The 25,487-nt window shown below is 45.2% G+C and overlaps 1 protein-coding gene and 1 long non-coding RNA gene across 8 annotated transcripts in view; one reads left to right on the top strand and one right to left on the bottom strand.

The window, feature by feature from the left end:
* The window catches only part of LOC311609883, a 35,227-nt gene extending 11,145 nt beyond the window's left edge, over positions 1–24,082 (top strand). The window contains exon 2 of the long non-coding RNA XR_014783530.1: positions 8,568–24,082. This is a non-coding gene — a long non-coding RNA (uncharacterized lncRNA). The remainder of the gene's footprint in view (positions 1–8,567) is intronic.
* Positions 1–25,487, bottom strand: part of BCAS3 (BCAS3 microtubule associated cell migration factor) — a 469,548-nt gene that overhangs the window by 163,654 nt on the left and 280,407 nt on the right. The gene's annotated exons all lie outside the window — the stretch shown is intronic.

The raw sequence follows: 25,487 nt of genomic DNA, 5'->3' as shown, positions 1-25,487 counted from the left end.
ATTCTGGCCTCTGTGGCTGAAGGATACAGTCAAATAAATTAATTATTCAGATACTTACATTTTATTAAATAATCACCATAACTAAGACAATTGCATGGGTTTCAGCAAGGTCACCTCCAAGCCTTTTAAAACTGCAGTGGCTCTAGGGCCATTTGTACTCCACAGGACACTAAGCAAGGCAGGAAAGCATGCTTATCAGAATGGAATTTTCTTTTTCTTCACTAGCTGTTTGTTTCGGGGTGGCCTTTTTTTTTTTTGTAATGCTTCTTCCCAAAACAGCTTTTAAGTTTTTACTCAGCCACTCCAGACTTGCTCTTCCGCACAGGCGATGTTTACTTGGGGCTGGCAGGCTGAGAACAGCTGCTGGTTTCCAAGGGAGGCGATAGGAGCCCACATGTTTAACACTGAGGCAGGCCTGAAGGTGAGTTATCACTTGGGGTGTCCCTTGTTGAAAATGCACATTAAGCTTCCAAAGGATCTGGGGTACACAAGAGATGCTGTGTGGGTTTTCCCTGCCATTTCTTTCTTTGTGTTTTCTCTTAGCACTTTGTCTTTGGCATCGAAACCACTCTTTGAGCACATCCCTGAGATGTGTGTCACAACTCTGCAGAGAGCACCGGCACAGTGCCAGGGACAGCTGCATTTTAAACAGGAAAAGATACCTACATACATTTTTCTGTATAATCTGTTTGAGAACAAAATGTGTCTGAAACCTGCTCTAGGGGACACCAACAACATGGATACTTGCTTCTCCAAAGAAGCATGGGCTCAATACTTTTATATGGGCCAGATGTGGTGGCGCATGCCTGTGATCCCAGCATTCAGGAGGCAGAGGCTGTGAGTTTTAGGCCAGTTTGGTCTATAGATTGAGTTCCAGGACAGCCAGAGCTATTACATAGAAGAGAAACCCTGTCTCAAAAAACAAAACAACAAAAAAGAGTCTCTGATGGGCTATGTCTTGATGGCTCAAGGGTCGAAGTGCTCACTGAACAAGCCCAACAATTCAATCCCCAAGTCCCATAGTAGAGTGGAGAGCCTGACTCCTAAGCTCCACAAGAGAGCGAGCAGATCCTCATGATTAGAGGGCAAGTACCTTACCACAGGATGAGCTCTAGAGCACTTTACACATGTGTGTATGCATGCGTACACACACACACACACACACACACACACGCACGCACGCAGAACATCACAAAACAAAAATAAAACATCTGACTTTAACATACAGGATGGTCCTTTACTTGTCTCTTCTTGCTCGAGTGCCGCCGCACTGATGAGGTTTAAGACAAAGTCAAGCTCAGCAAGGGGAGGCGGCTGTGGGACAGGAGAACCCTGGCTCCCTGTGACGGTCATCACCATTCATTTGGTGATTCACTATGACTCATTCACAATGCTAGAAAACGAAACTCTAGACTCAACATCACTGTGAGCCAGAGAATCTGTGAGGCCTGAGCAGAAAACATCAGAAGGAAATTTCTCCTGTCCTGGAAAAGCAGCTTTATAAAACATGGGATGCAGAAAAAAGTCTACATGAAACAGACACGGGAATATAGACTGGAAGTCACCAGCCCTAGGAAAGGCCATTAAACCTCCCGTACTAAATATGTATCTTAAAAGTATGCTCAAGTCAAGGCGCGCGCGCGTGTGTGTGTGTGTGTGTGTGTGTGTGTGTGTGTGTGTGTGTGTGTACACATATATACATACATGGTTTGTTTTGAGACAGAGTTTTTCTATATAGCCCTGGCTGTCATGGAACTCACTCTGCAGATGAGACTGGCATCAAATTCACAGAGATGTACCTGCCCTTGGCTCCCAAGTGCTGGGATTAAAGGCGTGTACCATCACTGCCTGGCTCAGATCAGTAATATTTTTTAGTAGTTTTAAAGGCATTTTATTTATTTATTTTATGTGTATGGATGTTTTACCTGCATATATGACTATGTACCAGATGTTTGCCATATGTCTGTGGAGGCCAAAAGAGGGCATTGGATTCTTTGGAACCAGAGTTCAAGATGGTTATAAGCTGCCATGTAGGTGCTAGGAATTGAACCTGGATCTTTTGGAAGAGTATCCAGGGCTCTTAACCATCCAGTCACCCACCTACCCATATTTACGCTTTTAAGGCATTGGCCGGTCCAGAAGAAAAAGACAGCACACAGGAAATATTCCAGAGGATGCTCGCTGTACTTTTGTTTATGAAGCAAATGACTCTAAATCGACCCACAAAGATGAACAGCACCCTTCTAGTGCAGAGGAGTGTGGGTGCTCCTGGGAACAGGATCCAGTTAGGATTGGTTTCCGCATCTGTCAGAGCAGAACAGGAAGAACAAGGACATCTCGGTGCCATGGGGAGCAGTCAGTGAGCAGATACCCCTTAACGCTGATGTGCAGAGAAGGGATGCTGCTGCTGATTCCGGGCAATGAGGGACACAGGGGACAGAACCACTGATACGGCAGGCTGACGACAGAGAAGGGAAGTGGAGGCCGCACTGGAAGCTGACATGTTTGAGGGCCATCTCCTCTCCCCATGGCACTCTGCAAGGGGCTCTATGTAACACACATTAATTAACATTGTGTCTTCAAGTAATGAGTTACTTGAGACTTACTCCTATAGCTTGTGCCTGTCTTTCAAAAGGAGTTCTTCTGGACCCACAAGGACTACTCAGTCACAGAGTGAGCAGGACTTTTGTGTGCAGGCTCCTTTCAATGTGGTCTTCTCTTCTGAAGCTGGACTTTCAGTTAACAATATAGTTATTTTTCATACCACAAAGAAACTCCTGTAAAACACACACACACACACACACAAACACACACACACACACACACACACACACACACACAAAACATTGTTCACAAGTCTTCTAGAATCCAAGTTTGCATGCCACAGTTCAAATGAGTTAATACATTGATTATAGGCTAAAAATCAGTTTCGGGTCCTGTTTCAGAAGCAGTGATAGTCTTGTAATTATCTGGAGTTTGGCGGAGATGGCATCTTGATTGACAGGATTCACTTGTTTAGTCACTCAACATACATTAATAAGTGTCTACAGTTAGGAGTGCTAGAAAGAGTGAATTATACAAATGCTCCCTAGGAAAATGCGAAAATCCTACAGCACTTAAAGAGAGCAGAAGGCAGGAATGATTGTACTAGTTGCTCATCTCTACTGACCCTTCGGTGGGGGAGGAGTTCAAATTCTCCTGCTGTGCTGGGGTAGAGACTACTAAGAGCTTGGGGGAAGTAAACTGCTTTGCTCTTCTCTTGAATAAGCACACACTGGGGGTCCCGAGGGCGCCGAGGGCACCGGGACCTGGTGGCTACTCAGCTCTGGGCTAGGAAGAGGTGAGCTGAGAGTATTAGCAACCTTCTATTTCCTGTTTTAATACTGGGCAGAGTGGGACCTACCCACTTGGCAAAGGGCTTAGGAACAGGAAAGAGGTATATACACCCTAGCTCTCACTGGGCCTGGAGGCAGGGCAGGCCCGACGGCATGTGGGAGTAATCACCAAGAGCAATTTGTTCCTTCTATGTCAAGGTCAGTGACATTCCAGCTGGGGAGGCTATTGCGGCCACTGCAAGTCTGCAGCAGTTCCTGAGGATCACACGGGCTCACCTATGGTGTTTGTCTGCCGGTTCCCTCGTGCTGGCCCTCTGCACAGCATATTCTCCCTTTCGCTCTCTCTGGTGGTCTTCCACTGGCCAACAGACAGTTCGATAGCTGCTCACTATGTGGGGGGCCCACCAGGAAGACCAGCTGGATTTGTTGAAATAAAACAAAATTTCCTTCCTAAAACACATTTTTTTTCTTCAATCCGGAAGCTGTGGCCCTCTTAGGCCATACTGTCTGCTGTGGCCCTGGAAGGCACAGAAAAGACACCTTTTTTTCCCCCTTGTTTGCTTTTTTTTTTTTTTTTTTTTTTTTTTTTGCTTGTCCCTCCTGATTTTAAGGTAGAAAGGAGAAAAATCCACTTCTGTCTGCGCTGCCTTGACATGTATATTGAAGAGAAAGCTTTTTCAGCAGTGGCCTGAGGAGCTGAGGCAGAGGGGACTGAGGCAGGCAGTCCCTGTCCTGTGCCGTTCCCTCCTTGACGGGTGCCTTGGTTTCAGAAGGACCATTACTCTCCTCTAGCACCCATACAATTTTTTCAAATTTGCCTAAAGATTTACTAGTTTCCAAGGCAGTTTTCACTCTCAGCTGATGAAAAAGTTAAGTGAGAAGCCGGGAGTGAGACCTGAGGGGAGGGAACATACCACTGTGTTTTCAGCGGCAATTAGACTCTAGAAATACTTAATGCTCTAGCTATAAATCCTGTTTCTGAGAACGTCACAGCACCGAATCTTGTTATTTTTAACGTGGGTATTTTGGTTTTGAAAGATTCCACTCCATCTTTCCCAAATTCAAGTTTTTCACATAATGCTTGGTCTGATGCGTGTGGGAAAAAAAAAAGGGAGAGAAATCCAAACATGGAATATTATTTTTTAAAAATACTGCACTAAATGTAAAGGTCCCGGAAGCTGGGATAGCTAGTCTTCTGAACAGTTCACACGACCTTCCCTCTATTTATAGGGCAGCAGCAATTCCCATTTGAATATGGAGGGTTACCTTGTAGGAGAACTTGGTTTAGTGCAAATAAACTTGAGGAAAGTGTTGACTTAAAAATAAAACGCTGGGAGAGCAGGGAGGGCGTCTTCCCCCTCTGTGAAAATTTCCGTTACAGTTGTAAACAAAGGCAGGTTTGGCTCTCTGGCTCAGCTGAGCTGAGGAGGGCCAGGAGCACATCAAACCTCCCAGGGTGAGGAAATGTTTGTAAAACAGTTAGTAAATCTCAGGCTGCTTGGGTCGCCATGCTGAACAGCCGGGGACAGGCTGCCAAAAGCCCAGCTGTGAGCGAAGGGGGCCAAGCAAGCCCCACTCCAAACGGCCTGCTGGTCCCATGCCCTGACCATTCCCCTGTGCCTCCTGAGGGCTCTGGTGGCTGTGGCCCATCACCGCTATCCCCTGTGGACGGCCAAGATGGGACTTCCCCCTCAGGGACACTGACTTAGCTCTTGGTCCTAGGGACAAGGTTGAGGGTTCCAGCTGGGGAGCAAGAGGCAGAGACGGAGCTAGAGTTCCTGTGAACTGCAAAATACCTTTTCAACTGCGCACAATCACTCCTTCCCCCACAGAGCTTAACAAGGTTCCCTTGACTCTTTTCCAGATTTTCTAGGAATGTGGAACCGGTGAGTTCTTCACAAGCTCACTGGGCCTTCTCGGCCCCCGTGAAGAAGGGCTGAGGGAAAGCACTTTGAAGTCTTGTAGCAGAATGTTCTCATGGGACTGACATGCAGTTCTCTTAATCTTTACACTCCAAAATGCCTTCTTAAAACTGCATGTTTGCTTTCTACAGCAAAAGCAGTCTGCCCATGGGCTGACCGCTACTGTGTACGAACGCCAGGCTCTGGATGAGGCACAGTCTTCACAGAAGGATTGCATAGAGCAAATGGGTATCTAAAAGTTACGATGAGAGGAATGTGGGGCAGACAGAAGCATGCAGACCCTTACAAAAAATAGAGAAGGGAGGGGGGGCATGGAGGGTAGGCAGGGGAAAGAGGAGAGAGGGAGAAGGGAGGGGAAAAAGGAAGAAGACAGGAAGGAAGGGAAGGAGTCATATTGAAACTGTGAAGTAAAGCATTCTTTCTAGGAGCAGCTGAAAAGTGAGCTGTGGCTTTGGAGAGCGTTGGTATCAGGCACAGGCACTGGGAACCCTCCACAGTCACAGGGCTTACTACCAAGTTCACAGCACCACAAGGCCACTGCACTGATCCTGTGCGGAGAAAGTTCAGTACCTTGATTTTCCCAAACTACAGGGTGACAGACCCAAGTTCTCCGTCACCACTGGCAAGCCACTGGTCTGTCACCGCTGCCACTGGTTCCCCCAAATAGTTACAAACAAGGGCAATAGGGGATGTGCTTTTGGGTCTCCTTAGCCCAGGGCCAGCCCCATCCTCTACAAGCTAACCTGCTCCACTTAGACATCAAAAAAAGATTTAGGGCCAACAGAATCATATCCTAATCCAGGCAGCTTCAGTGAGAGAAAAACAAGGAAATTCAGAAGCCAAGCCAACTTGTTAACTAGAAAGAAAAATATGAGGAAAGTCAAGTAGTTTTGAGATTTCTAATAAAGGCTTCAGGGTAGGCACGGGGAGGGTGACAGATCTGGGATCAAATCTTGACCCAACCTCGCTGGTTGTGTAAGGCCCGGCTAGTCATTTCAGATTTATAAGCTTCTGCAAGTGAGGTAAGATGAACGGCTAGGAACTGCTGAGCGTGCTAAGGGGGGACAGCCCGGGCCTCGCACCACGGTGCCTGCACATGAAGCGCATGGACACCTTCCTTCCGGCTGCCCTCGCTCTTGCCATCACCGAGGAGCACAGAGGTGGCTCTGTTCTATGGTTTTCAGTACAACAAGAGGAAGTACCCACCCACCCCGCACTGTGAGCTACATCCCAAGCGAGGAGAGTGTGAGCCCCCATGGGACAGATGGACATGACTCAAAGTTTGGGTCTTTAGCAATTTAAACATGTCGCTCACAGCTCATGTTCCCAGCGTCAGGAATTCCTCTCAGATGCTCTCTGCAGGAGCAAATGATGGTTTCCACATTACGCTGATCACCCCTTGCTCAGCGGGCAGCCCAAACAAGTTCAGAACAAACACGCACAGTTGAGTGGGCTTGAGTCAGAAAACGGGCGTCTAATCCTGGGTGGGACAGCGACTTTCCTAGTCCAACTTTGTCACCGGTAGGCACTCGGAATGAAGGGGAAACACCGCTGCCGTGGATTCCTGACACAGGTTTAAATGCAATTATTTATATATTACATAAAGTTTTTAAAGAAGAGCATATAATTTTATTGGAACTAAAAGAAAACTGAATAACGATCTGTAATTTAACAAGGTATTTGTCCTCTTTTGTTCAGTCACTAAATGGGTAAAGGGTTTGTTCTAAGTAAGAATTTTAAGTATCTGTTCTGCTAAAATGTGCCTCTACAACCCTGTATGAGGGCTCTGCTTTTGAAACAGGCTCCATAGAGCCAGGTCGCACCGAACTTGCTACGTAGTGAGGGATGACTTAGAATTGAAGATCCTCTGGCCAACCACGCCTGGATTGTTTGATTGTTTGTTTGGTTGTTGTTGTTGTTGTTTGGGAGGACCCAAGGAGATTTCAAAAATGTCTAAGATTTGATTTACATAATTCTAGAACATAACTGCCAGCACAGGCTTTCATTCTGTCCTTTCCTCTTCTCTCCTCCACCTCTTCTTCTCTTTTAGACAAGGTGTCTCTATGTAGCCCTGCCTACCCTTGAACTCACAAAGATGCCAGCATCTGCCGCCCCAGTGCTGGAAATAAAGGGCCATGTGCCACCGTGCCTGGCTCACACCCAGTTTTACATGGTCCTGGAATTAAATCCAAGGCCTTACACAGGTGGGAAAGCACTAAACCAAGTAGCCTGCACTCCCAGAATCCAGCATCGTGCTTTTTGGGTTTTGTTTGTTTTTATTTTCTTCCAAGAAGGCTCTTACCCTGTAGCCAGGCTGGCATTGGGCTCAAAAGCATTTTACTTCAGTCTTTGAAGAAAGTGGTGTGGTCACAGGTACAAGACACCACGCCTGGCTGCAGAAAGTGGTGTGGTCACAGGTACGCGACACACGACTGGCTGCAGAAAGTGGTGTGGTCACAGGTACGCGACACCACACCTGGCTGTGTCCTCCAATTCTATCTGAAATGTCTGTACTTCGATATTAAGCTAGAGTGGTGAGCTGTACCTTTCGGTACACATATGGCAAAGAAATAACTGCTGAAATGAAAGCATTGTGATAATCAAACGACAACAGTGCAACAAAGAAGCTGAGGTAGAACAGCTCAGAGGCAGAACACTTGCCTACTGCCCCAGGTGCTGGCTGTGGTCCTTATTATCAGTGACAAACAACAGCCACAGCGAGGATGGTGGTGATGCAACACAAAGGCCAGCCAGCTAAACTGAAGGTAAAATCACTATGGTTAAGAATCAGAAGAGTCTGGGCATGGTTGGCGCACACCTTTAATCCCAGCACTAGGGAGGCAGAGGCAGGCGGACCTCTGTGAGGCCAGCCTGGTCTGCAAAGAGAGTTCCAGGACAGCCAGGGCTATTACACAGAGAAACCCTGTCTCAAAAAGCAGTGGGAAGAATCAGAAGAAGGTGATGATGGAAATAGATCATTCAGTAAAGCGCCTACTTAGCAAGCATAAAGACATAAAGACCTGAGTTCTAGTCCCAGAATCCATGTAAAAAATATGGGCATAGTGGGACACACTTGTAATCCTAGTACTGAGGACACGGAGTCTCACCAGCGGGTCAGTCTAGCTGGCCAGTTCCAGGCCAATCAGAGATTCTGTCTCAAAATGCAGGGTGGACAGCTTCTGAAGAATGACATCTGAGGTTGTCCTCTGACCTGGACACACATAGAGACACATTCATTCACATATATGTAAGTGCACACATACATACATGAATCACAAGAAATCTGTTCTAATCTAAGCGTCTCCACCAGGGATGGGGATCCAGCATGCCAGTGTTGCACAGCAGCTCTGCCACCGAATGCATGCTCTTGGCGCGCCCAGAGCCACCATTCTGGAATTGAAGACAGCAATCTCTCATGCATGACTGTGCCTACAAGACCACGAATGGGGAGATGTTTTGCCCACAGTGAGCAACGTATGACCTTAGTCATTGCCATCATGTACAGAATATGACTTTGGCTGCTAAGGAAACAGAGTAAGCTGCGCCCTTTGATTTGACCTCTCATTTTCTTGGGCTCTGACTTCCTCTAATGTCCTGAGCAGCCCACACTGGAACCTATAAAAACCGTTACCACCAAGTCAACAGTCCGACCTCAGGTTTTCTGTTTGTTTGCTTCCTTGTTGCTTTTTAAAAGAGAAGATAAGACATAAAGGGCTTAGGTTCAAACTGGCTCACACAGGAAGCCGAACTCAGTTTTGTTCAGTTTTTGACCAAGTGTGTTTTCATTTAAAGTCATCTTTTTGCATTATTCTGAGGGGGAATGTTAACTTATCTCATCCAAAATGGTGTTTCCAATTTCCTTATATAACAAGGCTTGAATGTTGAGGAGGAAGTAGGTAAAATCTAAGGAACCAAGAAAGATCAAAAGGCAAGAGACCTTTAACCTGTAAGGTTAGGAGGTCATGACCCTGGTGCCCTCCAGTACAGTGGGTGTCTGAGAAGACATCCTCAGGTAGTTTCCGGCCAGCCAGTGTTCCAGGGCTTGTGAAGGAGATGGAGATAGGATCTAATGCCGAGCACATGACTGGCATGAACACACTTACAAAGATCACAGGGTCCTGGGGAAACTGAGCTGCTATTGCTGCTGGAGCGGAGCCCACTGCCCTGGAGAGCACTGTGAAAATTAACCTCTGTCTGCACCAAGAGGATTCCCTTTGACTTGTTCACTGCAGTTATTGTTATCCCAGCCCTTTGACAAGGTGCAGTCAGGCCATAAATTATAAGGTAAAAAACACGTGAGGAGATAATCGCAACGAATCACATATACCTAAGGAATAGTGCCAAGCGCGGCCTTGCTTCGGCTTTGAAAGCTCAGAGTGGCCATTAAACTAAAGGAGGGAAGAGGCAAGTAGAAGTGAGTCACGTCATTAGTGTCGTGCCACGGGCTGGGGTGTCCCTACACCTGCCAGCCAGAGCTGGGGCAGCGAGGGGAGGAAAGTAGACGGTGGCGCCTGTTTGACTCAACAGAACAGATCCCAACGCCTGCGTTTTATGCCTTCTATGGTACGTGGGAGTCAGTAAGAAGAGGGTGATGGAGGAGGAGGAGGAAAGGAGTGTGCTCTTGGCAAATCCCGACACACGTGTGTCTTAGGAAGGGAGAGGTTAGGAAGCAAGTGAGGCGAGGCCTACTGTAAGCTGAGGGAGGGCAAGCTGTTTGGAAGGTTCTCTTCATTATGGATTCCAAAACAGAGAACGGGCTTGCTTCAGTTATGTTGTTCCTGGTCATCAGAGTGAGCTACAGCAAAGACTGCGTGTACAGGTATGGACGGCAGGCATCAGTCCTCAGGGAGGCGCCGCTGAGCTTCCGGCTGCACTGCTGTAAACGCCTCTGGAGCATGTGCCTATCAAACTCTTCACGATGGTCAGCTAGTCAGCAGCACTCTGAGCGGCACTGTGTGGGCTCAGTGGATGTGGCTCACGTGTGTGGACACAGGGTCAGGGACTTAGCCAGTCCTCAAGTTCTAAGCATGCTCCTGAACCTGCCTTATTTTCACACCCAAAGGACGGAGATACATGCCAAAGTGCTTGCGGCAAGCTGCGCAGGGTTTTAAAGCCAAATAGGTAACAGAAGTAAAGTCGTGGGGACTCAAAAGAGATGGCCAGGTGACAGGAGAATGCAGAACATTCTATGTTCACTCTCACACTCCTGCAAAACAGCAGACCTACCTACTGTGTCTACTGAGGTAACAGGTGTGTGTGTGTGTGGGGGGGGTAATCCTGGTACTGATACACAGTGGTGTAACAACAGAAGACTTGACTTAGATGAGCAAATTATTACAAAGCCCCGCACTTGAATCACATAAAGGATTCCTGGGGCACTCTTACTTGCCATAGTTAGCAGCTGCAAACATCAGTAATCCCAACCTTTCATGAAAATCTAGGACCAGATCAGTAATAAGAAAGATTCTCCCACCAACACCTAGCACACTGATCTCTAACTCACCTGTGAAGCTTCCTGACCAAGCCACTCTCTAGAAGCCATCAGAGCTCCTACTAAAACATTGGTGCTTGGGCAACACTTGCTTTGATACAAAAAGGACACATCACAAAGTGACGGTGAGAAGTAGACACTACTGTGTAGTAAACCTGAGTCAGCCAGGGAGCAGCACATCCGCCCACAGACTGTCATCCAGGTCTCACAGGCTTTGTATGATCTGTCTCTGAACCATTCCCTCTCAGCATCATAGTGGGCAGATGCACGCCTGATTTAAGAGTTCATTCCTCCTCCGGTCAGAGTTACCTCTCCCATTGTCCACAACTTTGGGGGTAGGTATGCATGGTGGGGGCTCCCTGACAGGATCACCCAAGTTTCTCTGATCTTGACAGTCTGTGAGTAAAGCTGCAATGTCGGCTTCACAGAGGAGCAAGAGGTATCAGCTTAGTGGTCTCTAAGACCTTGCCTCAGTTTTGGCATCAGACCCTGTTTAATGTCTCTTTATGGATTCTGACATGGTGAGCTCATCCTACACCTACAAATGCTCTCACGATGTAAGCTTTCTCTTAAGCAAATGGATGGCTGAGGAGGAAGAAAGGCCCCTCTGCTCCATCGGGCTTCTGCGGGGCTCTCCACCATGAGGAGAGGCTGTTTTGCAATAAGAAAATTTTTCAGGATCGCTGTGGTGCCTTTTATCTCACTGTGTCACTCTGGAAGAGCCAGGGAGCCTGAGGCTTTCCACCTTTGCCTTTCAGAGCATCAACAGGTTACAAAGATAATACTTGGCCTCGTGGTATACAACCTTAAGGTGAACCCAGGAAAGTGGCCCTCGTTATTCTGTGGGATATATTAGATGTACTATAACGATGCATTATAAAGCAAATCAAATTACAAAAATGAACCCTATCCCTTGGATAAAGTTCTGGGAGTGAGCCAGCACCGCAATTATTATCTTCTCTAGCATTGAATGTTCTACATAAGTGTTTGGAAGATGTAAACAGGACATAAATCAGAGATTGGTTCTTCAATCTGTCTACAAATAACCATGACATTATATATAAACTATACTTTACAGCATATATGCTTTCTGTTTAAGCAGTTAAGGAGTGTATCAGACGCTATGATAAACAGAAAAAACAGAGCGTGAATACCGATAAATGCAAGCCTTCCGTCTCGGAAAGTCTCAGCTTATTTGATTAAGTTAGGTGAAAAACAGAGCAGTCATGCTTGTAGCCTTTCTTCCTTTTCCCTTTCCTCTCCTCTTTTCATTTCTAATGCGAATCGGAAGTCTATGTGGAGCAGCCTGGCTAGCCCCAGTCTCACCTCCCCATCTGGAAGGGGACTAACCAGCCTCGGGGCTACTTCCAACCCTTCCCAGCTGTTGGGTTGGGGTTTTTTGTTTTTGTGGGCTTGAGAAAGCATATTTATATAAATGATTGCCATATCCTTTGCCAGCTGTTGACCCTGCTCTTGTCCCGGTTGGGGCATGGTTTTCATTTTTAGCGGCCACAGACTGGAACTGACCCTGATAGAGTTAGCACGCTATGCAAACAGCTTTCTGTGCTATTCCTGTGACAGTTCAGACAATGGCTGCACAGTGCAATCCGTGGGACCGGTGTTTCCCTTTGGGCAAATGTCACTGAATCCAGAACTGGAAGTATCAGTTGAAAAAATAAATTCTGAGATTCACTATGTTATGGGACAGCTTCTTCGCAGACTGCACTGATTTCAGGGAGGATCAGAGGCAGGACTAACATGGCTTGGCCGTGTGTGAAGCTCAGATGTTCTCTCAATAGCCTTGCCGTTTAGTTTGCAGCTTGTTTCTGCAGTTTGGAGAAGGAGAAAGGAGCTGAGACTATGCTTCTGGCATCACTGTCCAGCAGGAAAAGAGTTAGGTCCTTATTCCTTAATAGGACACAAAGATAAAAATCAGTCTGGGCTTTGATCCTTACTGCAGACTGTAAACACTCGTTGCTCCAGAGAGTCAGTTAGATCCTTCCTGCTGCTCAAAGCAGCGAGGGCAAGTCCACGTTCAGGCCACAGATAGCTGCAGTCACTGTGCTGAGCATCCTGTGAGGTGATAGAGAGAGGGTAGTTGGGGGGAAGGGGCCCCAGGGATGGGAAGGAAGCGTATAATAAATATCCCATTAGGGATGAATTATCCTGGATGGCTTACGTTTTATCTCGAGTTAAATGGAAACGAGAGAATAAACAGCAAAGCCTCACAACTTTCATATATTGTCTGTTTGGCCCGAAGTGCAAATGGCATTTATGAAGAAGGAAGAAATGTGACTGAAAGTAAATTTGTCACTGCTTACAGTGAGATCTACCTACAGCAAAGCTTACAGTATCTGCTCACCCTGGGGACCATTCAGTCACTGCCAGAGAGAGCAGGAGGCTAGCCTGGTGACAGAAGGCCAACCTTCAACTCTCTCTTCCTCCTTTCCCAGCCTTCAGGCTGACTGGTCATGGCTGAGGGCGACTATCATCTCTAACTGTACTTCAAAACGTGAATCCCATCTTGGAGGTCAGAACAGCTGAGAAACAGGGCGGGGTGGGGGCTGCTAGATGGAAAGTGAAGGTATTTCCTGACACAGGCATTTTCAGTCTTTGAAAGCCATCCAAAAGGAAATTTAGCTATGAGTTAAGAGGCACACACTCGGTATAGCGTTAAACCCTCGGAAGTTTGAGGTCTGGAAGTGCTTGAAAGGCAGCTCGGAAGTCTAGGCTGTTCTCACACGAAATGGGAATTTCATCCGCGGAGGGAGCTCACTGATGGGATCTTTGAAGACTCTATGAACTCTGATGAGCTAACGATGAAGCTGGTGAAACTCCAAGGCCGTGCTTTCTTAATCTAACTCAATGTGTTCATAACAGTGAAGAAAAGAAAATGAATCTATTTGCTACTAACAGCAGAACATGCCTCAAAATTTCTGACCACAGGCACAAGCAAACAGCCTTTCTTGCAGATCATTTTCCTATAGCCACAAGTGAAAGCGTCAATGCTATGGGCCCTTGATTACTAATACATTGGCGCTGGTGTCTATTATTTGGTTTTATGCTATCTCCTGCTTTTCACTCTACTAGTTGCCTCTAATAATCTCTCCCTTATGTACTTATAAGACCTAATTTTTCCCTTAAATAGCCATGGTGTTACACTTTAAATACCACTTTCCCAAGGTTTCCCAAGATACTCTTTATCTGTATGCCTCAACTGCCACTGAGTATCCATCCGTACATCCTACTCATCATTAGTGTCTTGGATGAATAAGCTATGACACTGAAGTCATTACTACCGTTATCACCACATTTGCAGTTAATCAATGTGAGTCTGAAATCTGCTTACGTTCTTTCTTTTCACACATTTTCATAGTGAAGGATACCTTTGAAAGATCTCCAGCTGATACTGGAGTGGTACCTGAAGTCCTAGCTACTTGGAAGGCTGAGGAAAGAGGACCACTTGATCCCAGAGTTGAAGCCTGGTCTGGGCAACAAATACACAGTCTACAATCAAACAAACAAACAGATGGCTTGTTGAGAAAGAGTACAACAGTAGTCAGCTCTTGCCACTGTATGAAAGAACTGAGTGATTATTTTAGCTGGGTATAGTACTGCAACAAAAACTCTTTTCATTTATGATTTTTATGTATCATTCCATTACTTCTGACATCTAGTTTCATGAGTGAGATGTGCGGTGTTAGTCGGAAGTGTGGAGCTACAGTCCTAGTACCTCAGGAGGCTGAGTGAGGAGGGAAGTTTCTCTGAGTTCACAATCCAAGAATAGCCTAGGGATTACAACCAAGCTCACACTCAAAAGCAATCAAGTCTATTATAAGGCAAATTTTCACAACTACATAGGTTAAATGTCTTTTAGTCACTGCCAGATTAAAAGAATCAATTATCTTTGATCCATTATAACAAATAAAGATACGAATTTATTTCTTCAAGTTACCCACTCAAGCCATCTCGTTTTGGGGGACTAAAGCTCTTTAATTTTAGAAACTTCTTAATTATTTTAAGACTATATAATTAATTAATTCTACAATTTATAAAAAAATACATATTAACAGTGCTAAACTTATTTCTTTAAAATTATTTATATATTTATTACATATAGTGTTCTGCCTCCATATGCACTTGCACATCAGAAGAAGACACCAGTTCTCATTACAGATGGTTGTGAGCCACCACGTGGTTGCTGGGAATTGAACTCAGAACCCTTTGAAGAGCAGACAGTGCTCTTAACCGCTGAGCCATCTCTCCAGCCCCTCTAAACTTATTTTTTAACTAATTATATCTTATACGTTATTCTCTTACCTTAATAGGGTAAGATGTAGTACAAACATAGTCTAAAATAGTTAGATATTGTAAGATTCATATTTTTGCACTGCTAATATCTAGATCTTCTTTGTACTCACTTATCTTTTTCTTGTTTCATCAGCCAACTTTTGTTTTGTAATTTTTTAAAAAATAAACCTGTCGCTTTGACCTCTTGAGGATATTAAACATGAAGGTGTCCTCTATCCCCAGACTGCTTTATCACTTTCCGTTTATCTGAGTGTTTGCTCACTTTGACGTCTGCTTTCTTGGTATTACTGTGACATTTGACTGGCAGCTCATCTTAAGGGGCTCTACTTCCTATTTGAGGGTGTCATTCCACCTTATCTTGCAGCTAACAGAGACCAGCATGGAAGCACTTGACCTACAGTCCAGAGCCCAGCTTCCTGTTAGGCGGTTAGGGCCCTGATTCTCTGTAGAACTGATAAAGTCAGTCAGAAGACACAGCAGAAGGCACTTTCCTTGGCTCCTACAGGTGTGCAGTTTCATGCAGCCCACAGCTCTTGGTAATGGCCAGCAACTGATTTCGTTTTTATAACTTTTTCTTTTTACATTTATTTATTTTGTGGGAGCCAGTGGGGTGCCATGGTGCACTAAGCCATTTGCTGGCCCCAGCAATACCTTTTTTTGTTTGTTTGTTTTTTTGTTTTTTGAGTCAGGGTTGCTCTGTGTAGCTTTGGCTGTCCTGGACTCGCTTTGTAGACCAGGCTGGCCTCGAACTCACAGTGATCCACTTGCCTCTGCCTCCTGAGTGCTGGGATTAAAGGTGTGAGCCACCACATCCGGCAACAATACCTATCTTTATAGTGATCTTTAAGCATTACTGAGTTCATCTGGGCGAGCTTAGTCCTTGTCGTCCTGCAGACATTTGAGTTATCTCTCAGAGACTAAGTCCTATGGGCCATCTCCCTCAGCTCCTGTACAAAATTTTTGTTAATGGAAATACTTATTATTAATCTTTGGGTTTTTGCAAGTTGCTTTAATTTTCTTGGTTTCTTTTGTTCTCCAATAGTTTAATTGCTGTTATCCACTTGAGGAGGCTGCCACAGAGATTGACTTATTTTTTAAATACATTTTCATTGTTATTGAAATTTTCATACATGCATGCAATGAAATATGATCATATTCACCCCTCCTTCCCAGCGTGTTCCCCTCGAAACTTCCTATCTCTAATTGAAAGCCCACTGAGTCCCACCACTACTACACATATGTATATGGGGGTCGACCACCCACTGGAGCATGGGAGATCTCCTCCGGCAGCAATCACCAGGTGACAGTTGCTTCCTAGGGGCTGAGGGTGGACAGCACCACCACAAAGAACTCACAGCACCATGGGCCCTAGAAGAATTTCCTGCAGCAAAGTGGACATGTGTGTGTGAGACCTAATGGAGGCCAAAGGCTGGTGCCGACAGTGTTCGTCTATTGCTCTATACCTTACATTTTTCATAAGGAGTCTTTCAGTGAACTTGGAACTCACCCTATCAGCCAAGCTGCTGTGGAGCCCTGGGAATCTGCCTGTCTCTGAACCCCAGGCGCTCTAAGCTCAGGCCCTCAGGCTTACACAGCTAACACTTTGCTAACTGAGCCATCATACCCCCAGCTCCTGTTGCAAATGTTTTATTGTCATACTGTAATTCACTCACCTTATGGTTTTCTGCTAAGTCAATGATACACATGCTTATAAGTGAAGGCATTGATTTTTATACTATTGGTTACTTACAAAATAAGTAAAAGACATCCAAAATACATTTTATCAAATGACAAAAAAGACATGAAAATACTTAACATAAAACACCAACTTACAGCAAAAGGCACCACATTTCCACTTTGGGTCAGTACACGAACATGCAAAATGATAACACTAATGGCAGGGGTACAGGAAGTCATTCCCTTAGAACATATGTGTGTGTGAAAGAGACACAGGAGAGAGGGGGAAGAAAGAACACTAATGGAAAGTAATTTGAAAAAGATATAATTCCACCAAGGCTCAAAAATACAGGCCCATTGCTTCATCAATCGTAGAAATTTATCCTGAGAAAATAACATAAATGTACCAAATGCATAAGCAAAAGACAAAAGCACAAAACCAAACCGGCAGCAAAGAAACAAACAGAATTATTTATTAATAGTGGTTAAACAAATTGCACAATAGCCACTTTATACACAGACACACAGTAGGTGCAACATTAGACCAGATCGCATCCCTGGAAGTATGTTGATATACAAAATGTACAGATGCATTTTAAGTGACAGCTAGAAGTTTTGTTTCGGCAGGCCAAAAGATGTGCCTTTGATGGCAGTAAAAACTATGCAAAGATAGGAGTGTGGGCGGGAAGAGAAGAGACATGGTCTGAGCTGGAGGCCACGGACCTCACTGGTTTACGAGGGCGCTGGCCAATGCAGAGCAGATGCTGGTGTGCTGCTAGCTACTTCTTACTGCTGTAGCAACCCCATGTCCCTTCCTAGGGCCTCCAGCCCAGTCTCCTTCTGCACATTCGATGGCTGCCACCCTCAGGCATCCACTGTCTCACTCATCTTTCGTATGAGGCAGAGTCGCGGGTAGGGACAAGGGTGTCCCTTATTGGCCTCCCACCAAGTAGCCCAGGCTGGCCTAACAGGCAGCAAGCCTTCAGAGTTGTGTGCCACCAAGCCAACCTCCTAATCTCTCTCTCTGTCCTTCCTTTCTTCTTTCTGCACATATGTGGAGTGGGTGGGTAGGCATGTGCGCGGGGATCTTGCATGAACAAAGGAGGATGGCAGGTGTGCTGCTCTATCACTTTCTGCCATATCTCCTCGAGGCGGGATTCTCAACCGAGAGCTGGGCCTTCTGCTGCCCACAGCACCGAGGCCACATGTGCAACGTAGGCGTGCCCCACTTGTTAAGTAGGCAGTGGGACCTCGGGACCTCTTGCTTGCACACCAGCTTCTCTTATCCACTGAGCCATCTCCTCAGCCTTTTTAACCCCACTTCTAATTCACCCCTCATTTTGTTAAATACGTCCACTACATTAAAGGAAATCTTAGCAGAATCTTTGGAAAATGACAGAGGGGGCTGGGGAGATGGCTAAGCAGGAAAAGGCACCGGATGCTAAGCCTGAGGGCCGAGGTTGCTCCCCAGAACTCATGGAGGAAGGAGGGAAGAGACGCTCTTGTAAGCTGTCCTTTGCATTCTACATACACACAAAGCATGGCTTGTGCATATGTGCCCACTAACACCAAATAGAAGAATTTTAAAAACTGACAGAGGTAACCTGTGTCTCTGATCATGCCGCATCTCTCATTTCTATTCAACTCCTAACTTATGTAACATGCTCTCCCCCTCTGTGGCTGCAGTCAGGCTGTTCTTGCACGTGCCTCGAATAATCTGCTACTTACCCAAGCCAGTGCGAAGTGGCTCCCAACGGCCAGGCTAATGGCTGGAGTGTGGTCCTTGTATCTTAGGTAGCTCCAGCTGAACAAGTTAGTTTTAGTGGGTCCAGAATGTTCTGCGTGTGGCCCTTGACTCGCTATTTTTCTTATTCTCCATACATTCCCTATTAATTCCATTTTAAGTTTCAAACATTTTACTGAGGGCCAAGACAGTCAGCTCATGGTCATCCCACAGGTGCACCGGGCAGCACCATTAGCATGTGGCTGTTCTTATGTCCTCTCTATTACACCAGCAAACCAGCGATGTGGGCTTCACGTTAAGCTCTATCCCTCCCTCATGGCTACCACCGGCCCCCAAAATACCTGGCGGTTTTCATTTAGAGGGACTTTTCAGCTTCTCACTCTTCTCCTGACCGCTCTCTTTAATTCTATTAACCCTTCTAGGTCAGGTCAAGACTGCATTTACAGTGCAGGCCTGCCTGTGTCACTGCCTTCACGCTTAAAACTTGTCTCTGCTGCTTACAGGATAGAGTCCACACTCTGCATGCACACATGGGTATGCACAGAGCTCTGGGTTAGTCTTTTCTGGGTCTCTGGTATGACTGTATCTTTTTTTTTTCTTTCTTTCTTTCTTTCTTTGTAAATAAAAAAGCTTTATTCATTCAATCATTCATTTACTGTGTGTGTGTATGCGCACGCACACATGCATGTGCAGAGAAGGACTGTCCATAAGTCAGAGGACAACCCGTGGATGATGGCGTACTCCTTTGATTATGTGGTTCCCAGGAATCAAACTCAGATCATCAGGATCAGTAGGGAGCATTTTACCTGGTGAGCCATCTTGCTAGCCCCAGAGTGTCACTTTGAACAGTATGCTATGACCTGAAATCAGGTGATTTTAAACTTATAGTTTATCAGTAAGTCCAATATATTAACATTTTAGTAAAGACTAGGGCTCCTAGCATTCACAAAACCCTAAGTTTAATCTAGGTTTTATGTACTCCACACACACACCCTCTGACAAGTGTGCACTAAACATCATCTCTTGCCTGTACCCACATTGCACTCATTATATGCTTTACTCACACACTAAGATGGGCTTTCCGCTGAGACTGAAAAGAGAAAGGAAATCACCAATAACAATGTTTAAAGATATATAAAATCCAACTAATCAAATAAGCTGAGATCTAAGAGGAAGAATGTTGGTATAAAAGATCTGAAGTCCACTTAGTTCTTAGCGGGGTGCCTGTACATACATCGAATAAGCGCTGTCTGCTAGCTCTCTCATGGGGGAAAGGCAGAGAATGCACACAGTACAGGAAGCGTCTTTCGCTCAGACAGCTTTCAAAGACAGATGCACTTCAAGAGATGATGCCCTTCTCTACAGAACGCAGTTAGAGGAGCTTCCTGCCATCAGGGCCCCAAACAAACAGATCATCAAAGTGAAACAGCAACCAAAGCTGCTAGTCTCGGAGTTGGAGGCTCTCTGAACAGCAGGACTGGAGAGATGAACTGTCCTGGATGAAGACACAAGAGCAGGATCCTAGAATTCTGCTCCGCACTGGCTATCTGGTGTGCAAGGGCAGAGGAAACCCATCAGCACGCAACAGTCCAGAACAGTGCCCTGCATCTGCACACTGGCATCCGGTTGCCAAAGAGAGTAAAGTTTTCATTCTTAGTGTTAATATTGCTTCAGAGCCTAGGACAAGGGCTCGAAAAAGACTCGGATGGGAAAGAAAAATCCCTTGATGATAAAATGGATAAAAACTCAGGTCAGAAAGGAGACACAGCCTAAAACTCGGCAACATTAATTTGGCACTTCACAAATTAGGAAGAAATCTGTTAAGAAGAAAAAACAACAGCACAGGCAAGAAATCTCCACAAACTGCTAACCTCAGGTTAACAGCAAGTGACCCATCAGCTCTTAACCTCAAAGTCTGCCCTCTTGACCCACAGCCAGTGGCCCTGTTCAGAAACATGCTGCCACCAGAGTAAATAAAAAAGAACGCAATGTGCTGAAATTGTTACTGCTAATGACAAGTGACATACACTTCATCCTGCCAACAGCAAAATCATCAGTAAATAACCCTGAATATGTCAGCCATGGTAGCATTTCCTGTCCGGGATTTAAAACTCTGCTTATTTATTATTGTGAAAAGCATCCCCCCAGCTCCAGGGACTGAAAGAGGAAACATTTATAGACATAAAAGTAAGGTAAATAGCAAGGGTGGCTGTGCTGGCAAGCAGTGCTTCTCAATAATTCATATCCAGACTCCCCCTTTATAGGCTTGGCCATTTCTAAAGGACAATGATAAGAGTTCCACAGACAGCCCAGAAACCTATGTGGAATGACCGCATGGCACAGGCACAGGGTCCCAACTCAGCAGGCTCTGGGGGAGCGGCATTCAGAAGACACTGAGTGACTCTTAACGTGTCTCTGGGGAAGCCATACCTTGATGTCCCTGATAACAAGGAAAGTCTTAAGAGCTGGGTATCAAGTTGAGTCTATAATTTGATAACTTGGAGAAAGGAAAAGCATTTTGAATTTTCAAAAGTTTGAACAAGTAAGGCTTGTTTCACTCACCCTGACCCCAACCAAATGTATACCATATAAAACACTTCTGGAAAAAATTCCGGTGGACAAATAGAATGAATTATGAGCATATCTATGACGGAATTTAGAAAGCAGAAAAACCGCAGTTGGGCAGGAAAAGGTATGAATTATAAACACAGAGCTGGCTCTGGGCAAAGGAGGGTAAATCTGTGTGTGTATGCAGGAAAACCAAGCAAAGACACAGGGACAAGCAGCAATTCAAATAACATAAGCCTTCAACCTCACTTATAGGATGTGTATGACTTCATAAATAGCCTACATTACATTACATACTAGAAAGAAAAAAGACTCTCTCTCAATTTATTTGGCTATAAGGATGGACACTCCTCCCCCACTTCCTTCCTCCTTCCCTCCCTCTCTCCCTCCCTCCCTTCCCTGTCTTCCTGTTACATCTCTTCAAGGAATATTATTTAGTGAATGACAATGTAAAGGCAAACTGTGCACACACAACTGTGAACTGGGTGGGCTGTTTGTTTATTCTGAGATTTTCAACTTGAAGATGAGAAGAAAAAAGGAGGGAATTTGTTTGGCATGAGGCTACTTGTTGTCAAATGCTTTGAACTGTAAAAGGTAACCACTATCTCATTCTGTTTTTTTTTTTTTAACAAATGTTTCTGTGCTAAAACTTCTAAAGAGTCAAAGATGCTGTGACATGCTTTTAATTGATTTGTTTTACACTCAGCAGGAAGATAACAGTGATTTGTGAAAGGACTTTTTTCCTTGCCTTGCACACATCTCTCATTTGTCCATCTTAATTCAATTAAAGGAAATAAGGACAGCTTGACCGATGAATGAACCATATTTTAACCGAGGACACTTCTATTTAAACTGGAGTGTATCAAGCACTGTAATTGTCAGCTAGTTACTTCCGTTCTCGAACTTTTGTTTTGCGAGGTCAAAGCATGGTCACGGAAGAGAAGAACATGGTAGAATATGGATCCGTACTCCAACCGTTAGCCCATTCGCTATTTGAGGAGAGAAAACTTTACCGCCTTATACAGAAAAGGCTCAACGGTGACAAAGGCCGGGAAGTCAACCCCTTCGTCCCGCAGTAGACTTCTGCCTCTACAGCACTGCTTTCTCCAGAACTTGATAGGAATGAAGTCACACACACTACAGTCCTTTAAGTGTATTTTCTCACTTTACTTTATGTTCATATGAGCATGCTTTCCCTTTCCAGCATTTGCTTGTCCGGTTACATTACCTGGGCTCAGAACACTACATCCTCTTCAGCCAGGGCTGACTAGTTCCATGGTTTTATAGAAAATATGGTGAGAAATGCCAAGGTTATAGGCAAGGCAGGTTCTGCAAATGTGAGGATGCCTCAAAACGTCAGCAAGGTGTTACCCAAGAAGGGGCTATATGGAGTTTGGGGGTACTGCGCAGAGACACTCACAAACTCACACTAAATGGAGATTCTTATCACATAAGAAAACACAGAACTGCTGGGTGTGGTGGTGCACACCTATAATTCAAGAGGCAGAGGCAGGCAGATCTCTGTGAGGCCAGCCTGGTCTACAAAGTGAGACCAGGACAGCCAAGGCTACACAGAGACACCCTGTCTCAAAACAGAGAAGGGGGATAGGAAGAAGAAAGGAAGAAAACCAAAAAATATTTTTAAAAGAAGATATGCCATTCAACACTCCAAAGATTCCTCCCAGCAAACCCACTTTGGGTGGTCAGTCCCTCTGACTTCAGCCACTCCAGCGGCACATGGTGTCATTTTTCCTAACAACTAATGACAGAGCATCACTTTTTTGTGTGTGATCTTAAAATCTGTGCCAATTATTATGTCATGGCTGAGTTGTAATAGCTCCTTTTACAATCTGTACACAATTTGCTCATGAAATATGGTCAATTCTTGTCATCTGAGGCAGGTGTGTCATATAAAATCAGTGAAAGTAAATGTGAACACGCAGGTTTTCCATAGGAAAGACGGGGTTTGCTTCATTCAAGGTTCTGGCCAGACAGTTTGCTAAGTATTTACATCAAGTTGGTCCACCTGCCGATGTCTGACCATCAACGAACACAACCAGTGCCAACAGCATTAAATAAAGACCATCTCTTTGATACGTCCTTACAATTGCAGAGCCTGCCTTGCCTATAACCTTGGCATTTCTCACCATCCTTCCTATGAAACCTTGGAAGCAGCCACCCTGGCTGAGAAGGACGTAGTGTTTTCCTGAGCCTGGGTAATGTGACTAGCAATGACTTGGCTTCCAGCCTCCCAACAATGCTGTACATTATGCTTTTCTGAAATCAGCTGTTATCGCATGAATCCATTCATTTAGCTGCTCTTCCGCAGGTTCATCAAGTTCTATACAAGTCACCCTAACACTTCCCCGGGCACTCCCACATGCACTGCTGACTCACTACCATCTAAATCAGAGCCAACAGCATGAGGAGGATTGTCTACACAAAGCAGATATTAGCACACAAGATACGTCTATTTTTTAATTACAGAAGTAGAAGATTTGAAACAATATGGACATGACAGCAAAGTTAACTGAAAAGGCTCAAATAAGGTCTTTTTCATATTGTTCTCAGGCAGGCTAGGCCCAGTTCACGATGCGCCTACCTCAGTGCCGAGGTGCAAGGTTGCAAGGCTACATGTGCCTTGAGCCTGGCCAGAACAAACTCTTGATAATGAACCTGGATGACACATGGAGAAGAAGATGCTAACGTTTTCTTTCCTAAAAGCAAGAAATTACACATTTTTACATCGAAGAAAGTTCTTTTTGTAGAAGTTTAATGCCAATTACAAAAATTCTGTCTGAAATCCCTAAAACAATGGCAGGAGAACACTCAAACCCAGGATCACAACTGGCACGTCAGTGGGAGAAACTCTCCTGTGTGGTTCATCGTCAGCTTGCCTGGAGTCAGAATGACCCAGAAGACAAACATGGGAGTGTCCATGAGGACAGTCCCCCTATGTTTAACTGCTGAGGGAAGTCCTGCCCTGAATGTACACAGCACCATCTCATGGGACAGGGTCCCAGCCTGCACCAAAGGCTTGGAAAGCATCGGGTCCCAGCAGGTCTTCCAGGTAGAGGCATGCCGGTCTAGGAACCCCGAGGTGCTGCCCCTGACCGGATGGGCTCTATCCTCTTCCCTCACAATGTTTCCTTCAGATATTTGGCCACAACAATGACCAAAGACACTAACAGATCCTCTACAAGGGAGACGTAATGTAAGTTCCAGTGTGAACTCACAGGAAATAGCAGGCCATGAAAATAACAACCCTAAACTGATATTGAAAGTAAAAGAGAACAAAACATTCAGGACATGGCCTACCAATCCAAGCCAAAGCTAACGGCTGGGGAAGGCCCACTGATGGCATCCACAGCTTTGGTACCAAGCACCGCTGCGCTATCCAGCACACTGCACTCTAGAGCGTGGGAAAAAGCAGAAGCGCAGGACTGAAATGGTGTGGTTCCACAGACATAAAAGGTCTGGGAAATGACCAGAGTGCCAATCAGAGCCAGAAATCCACTCAGCGTCTCCCAGGGAGGGGAGGCGCAGGGCTTTGCGGTGAAGGGCACAGGGGAATATGGTGTGAAAGGAATGTTCTCAAACTCTGTTGTGTGGTTACTGTAAGTTCATGTATAAATAAAAATGTATACTTTGAGTGTTTACAGTATGTACCTACAAAAGGTTATTAAAATGAACACTAAAAATGAGGTAAAATTAAAATTGAGTAAAATAAAAAATAATTAGTGAGGTGAAGGGTCAAGGAGGTAAGAATAAGATTTGAAATATACCAAGAATTGTTGACAAGGGATGATAAAATTTATTGTGTCATTTTTCTCTCCCTTGCCCTTTTGAACCAATGTCTCACTCTGTATTCCAGGCCTGCCTAGGACAATCTTTGTAACCCATGGCTGGCTTAGAACTCACAGTACAGCCTCCAAAGTCGTGGGTTACAGGTTTAAGCCACCACCACCCTGGACCCTGCCCCTCATTCTCCTTTTTCTGGATGTTAAAACTGCTTCAAAATAAAAGTTAAACAAAAGGGGGGGGGGAAAGGTATCACAAATATGTAATTTAAACTCTCTCCCCTAATAGTCAAACTAAATAAAGATCCTCAGTAGAAACTTAGTTGGCTCTCAGGAGTTGCGGGGGGATCTCAGAATTCACAACAACTGGACAGTGTGGGAGAGTCAGATCCCCGGAACCCACAGGATGGCCACAGACACCTGACCCTTCAAAGTTATTCTGACTTCCATACAATGCCTTGGTGTTGGGCATTCACAACATCGCTCCAGGTGGATCTCTGTGAGTTCTGACTACATAGTGAAACTGTCTCAAAACAAAGAAGAAACAGACCCTCCCCTAAAAAAAAAAAAAAAAGTGCCTCAATATACACACTCCCCTTCATATACATAACACAAATTTTAAAGTTAAACCCAATCATT

The sequence above is a fragment of the Acomys minous genome, assembly GCF_964271855.1.
Source record: "Acomys minous genome assembly, chromosome: 12".
Taxonomy (NCBI): domain Eukaryota; kingdom Metazoa; phylum Chordata; class Mammalia; order Rodentia; family Muridae; genus Acomys; species Acomys minous.
This window is presented reverse-complemented; position numbering and strand designations above follow the sequence as displayed.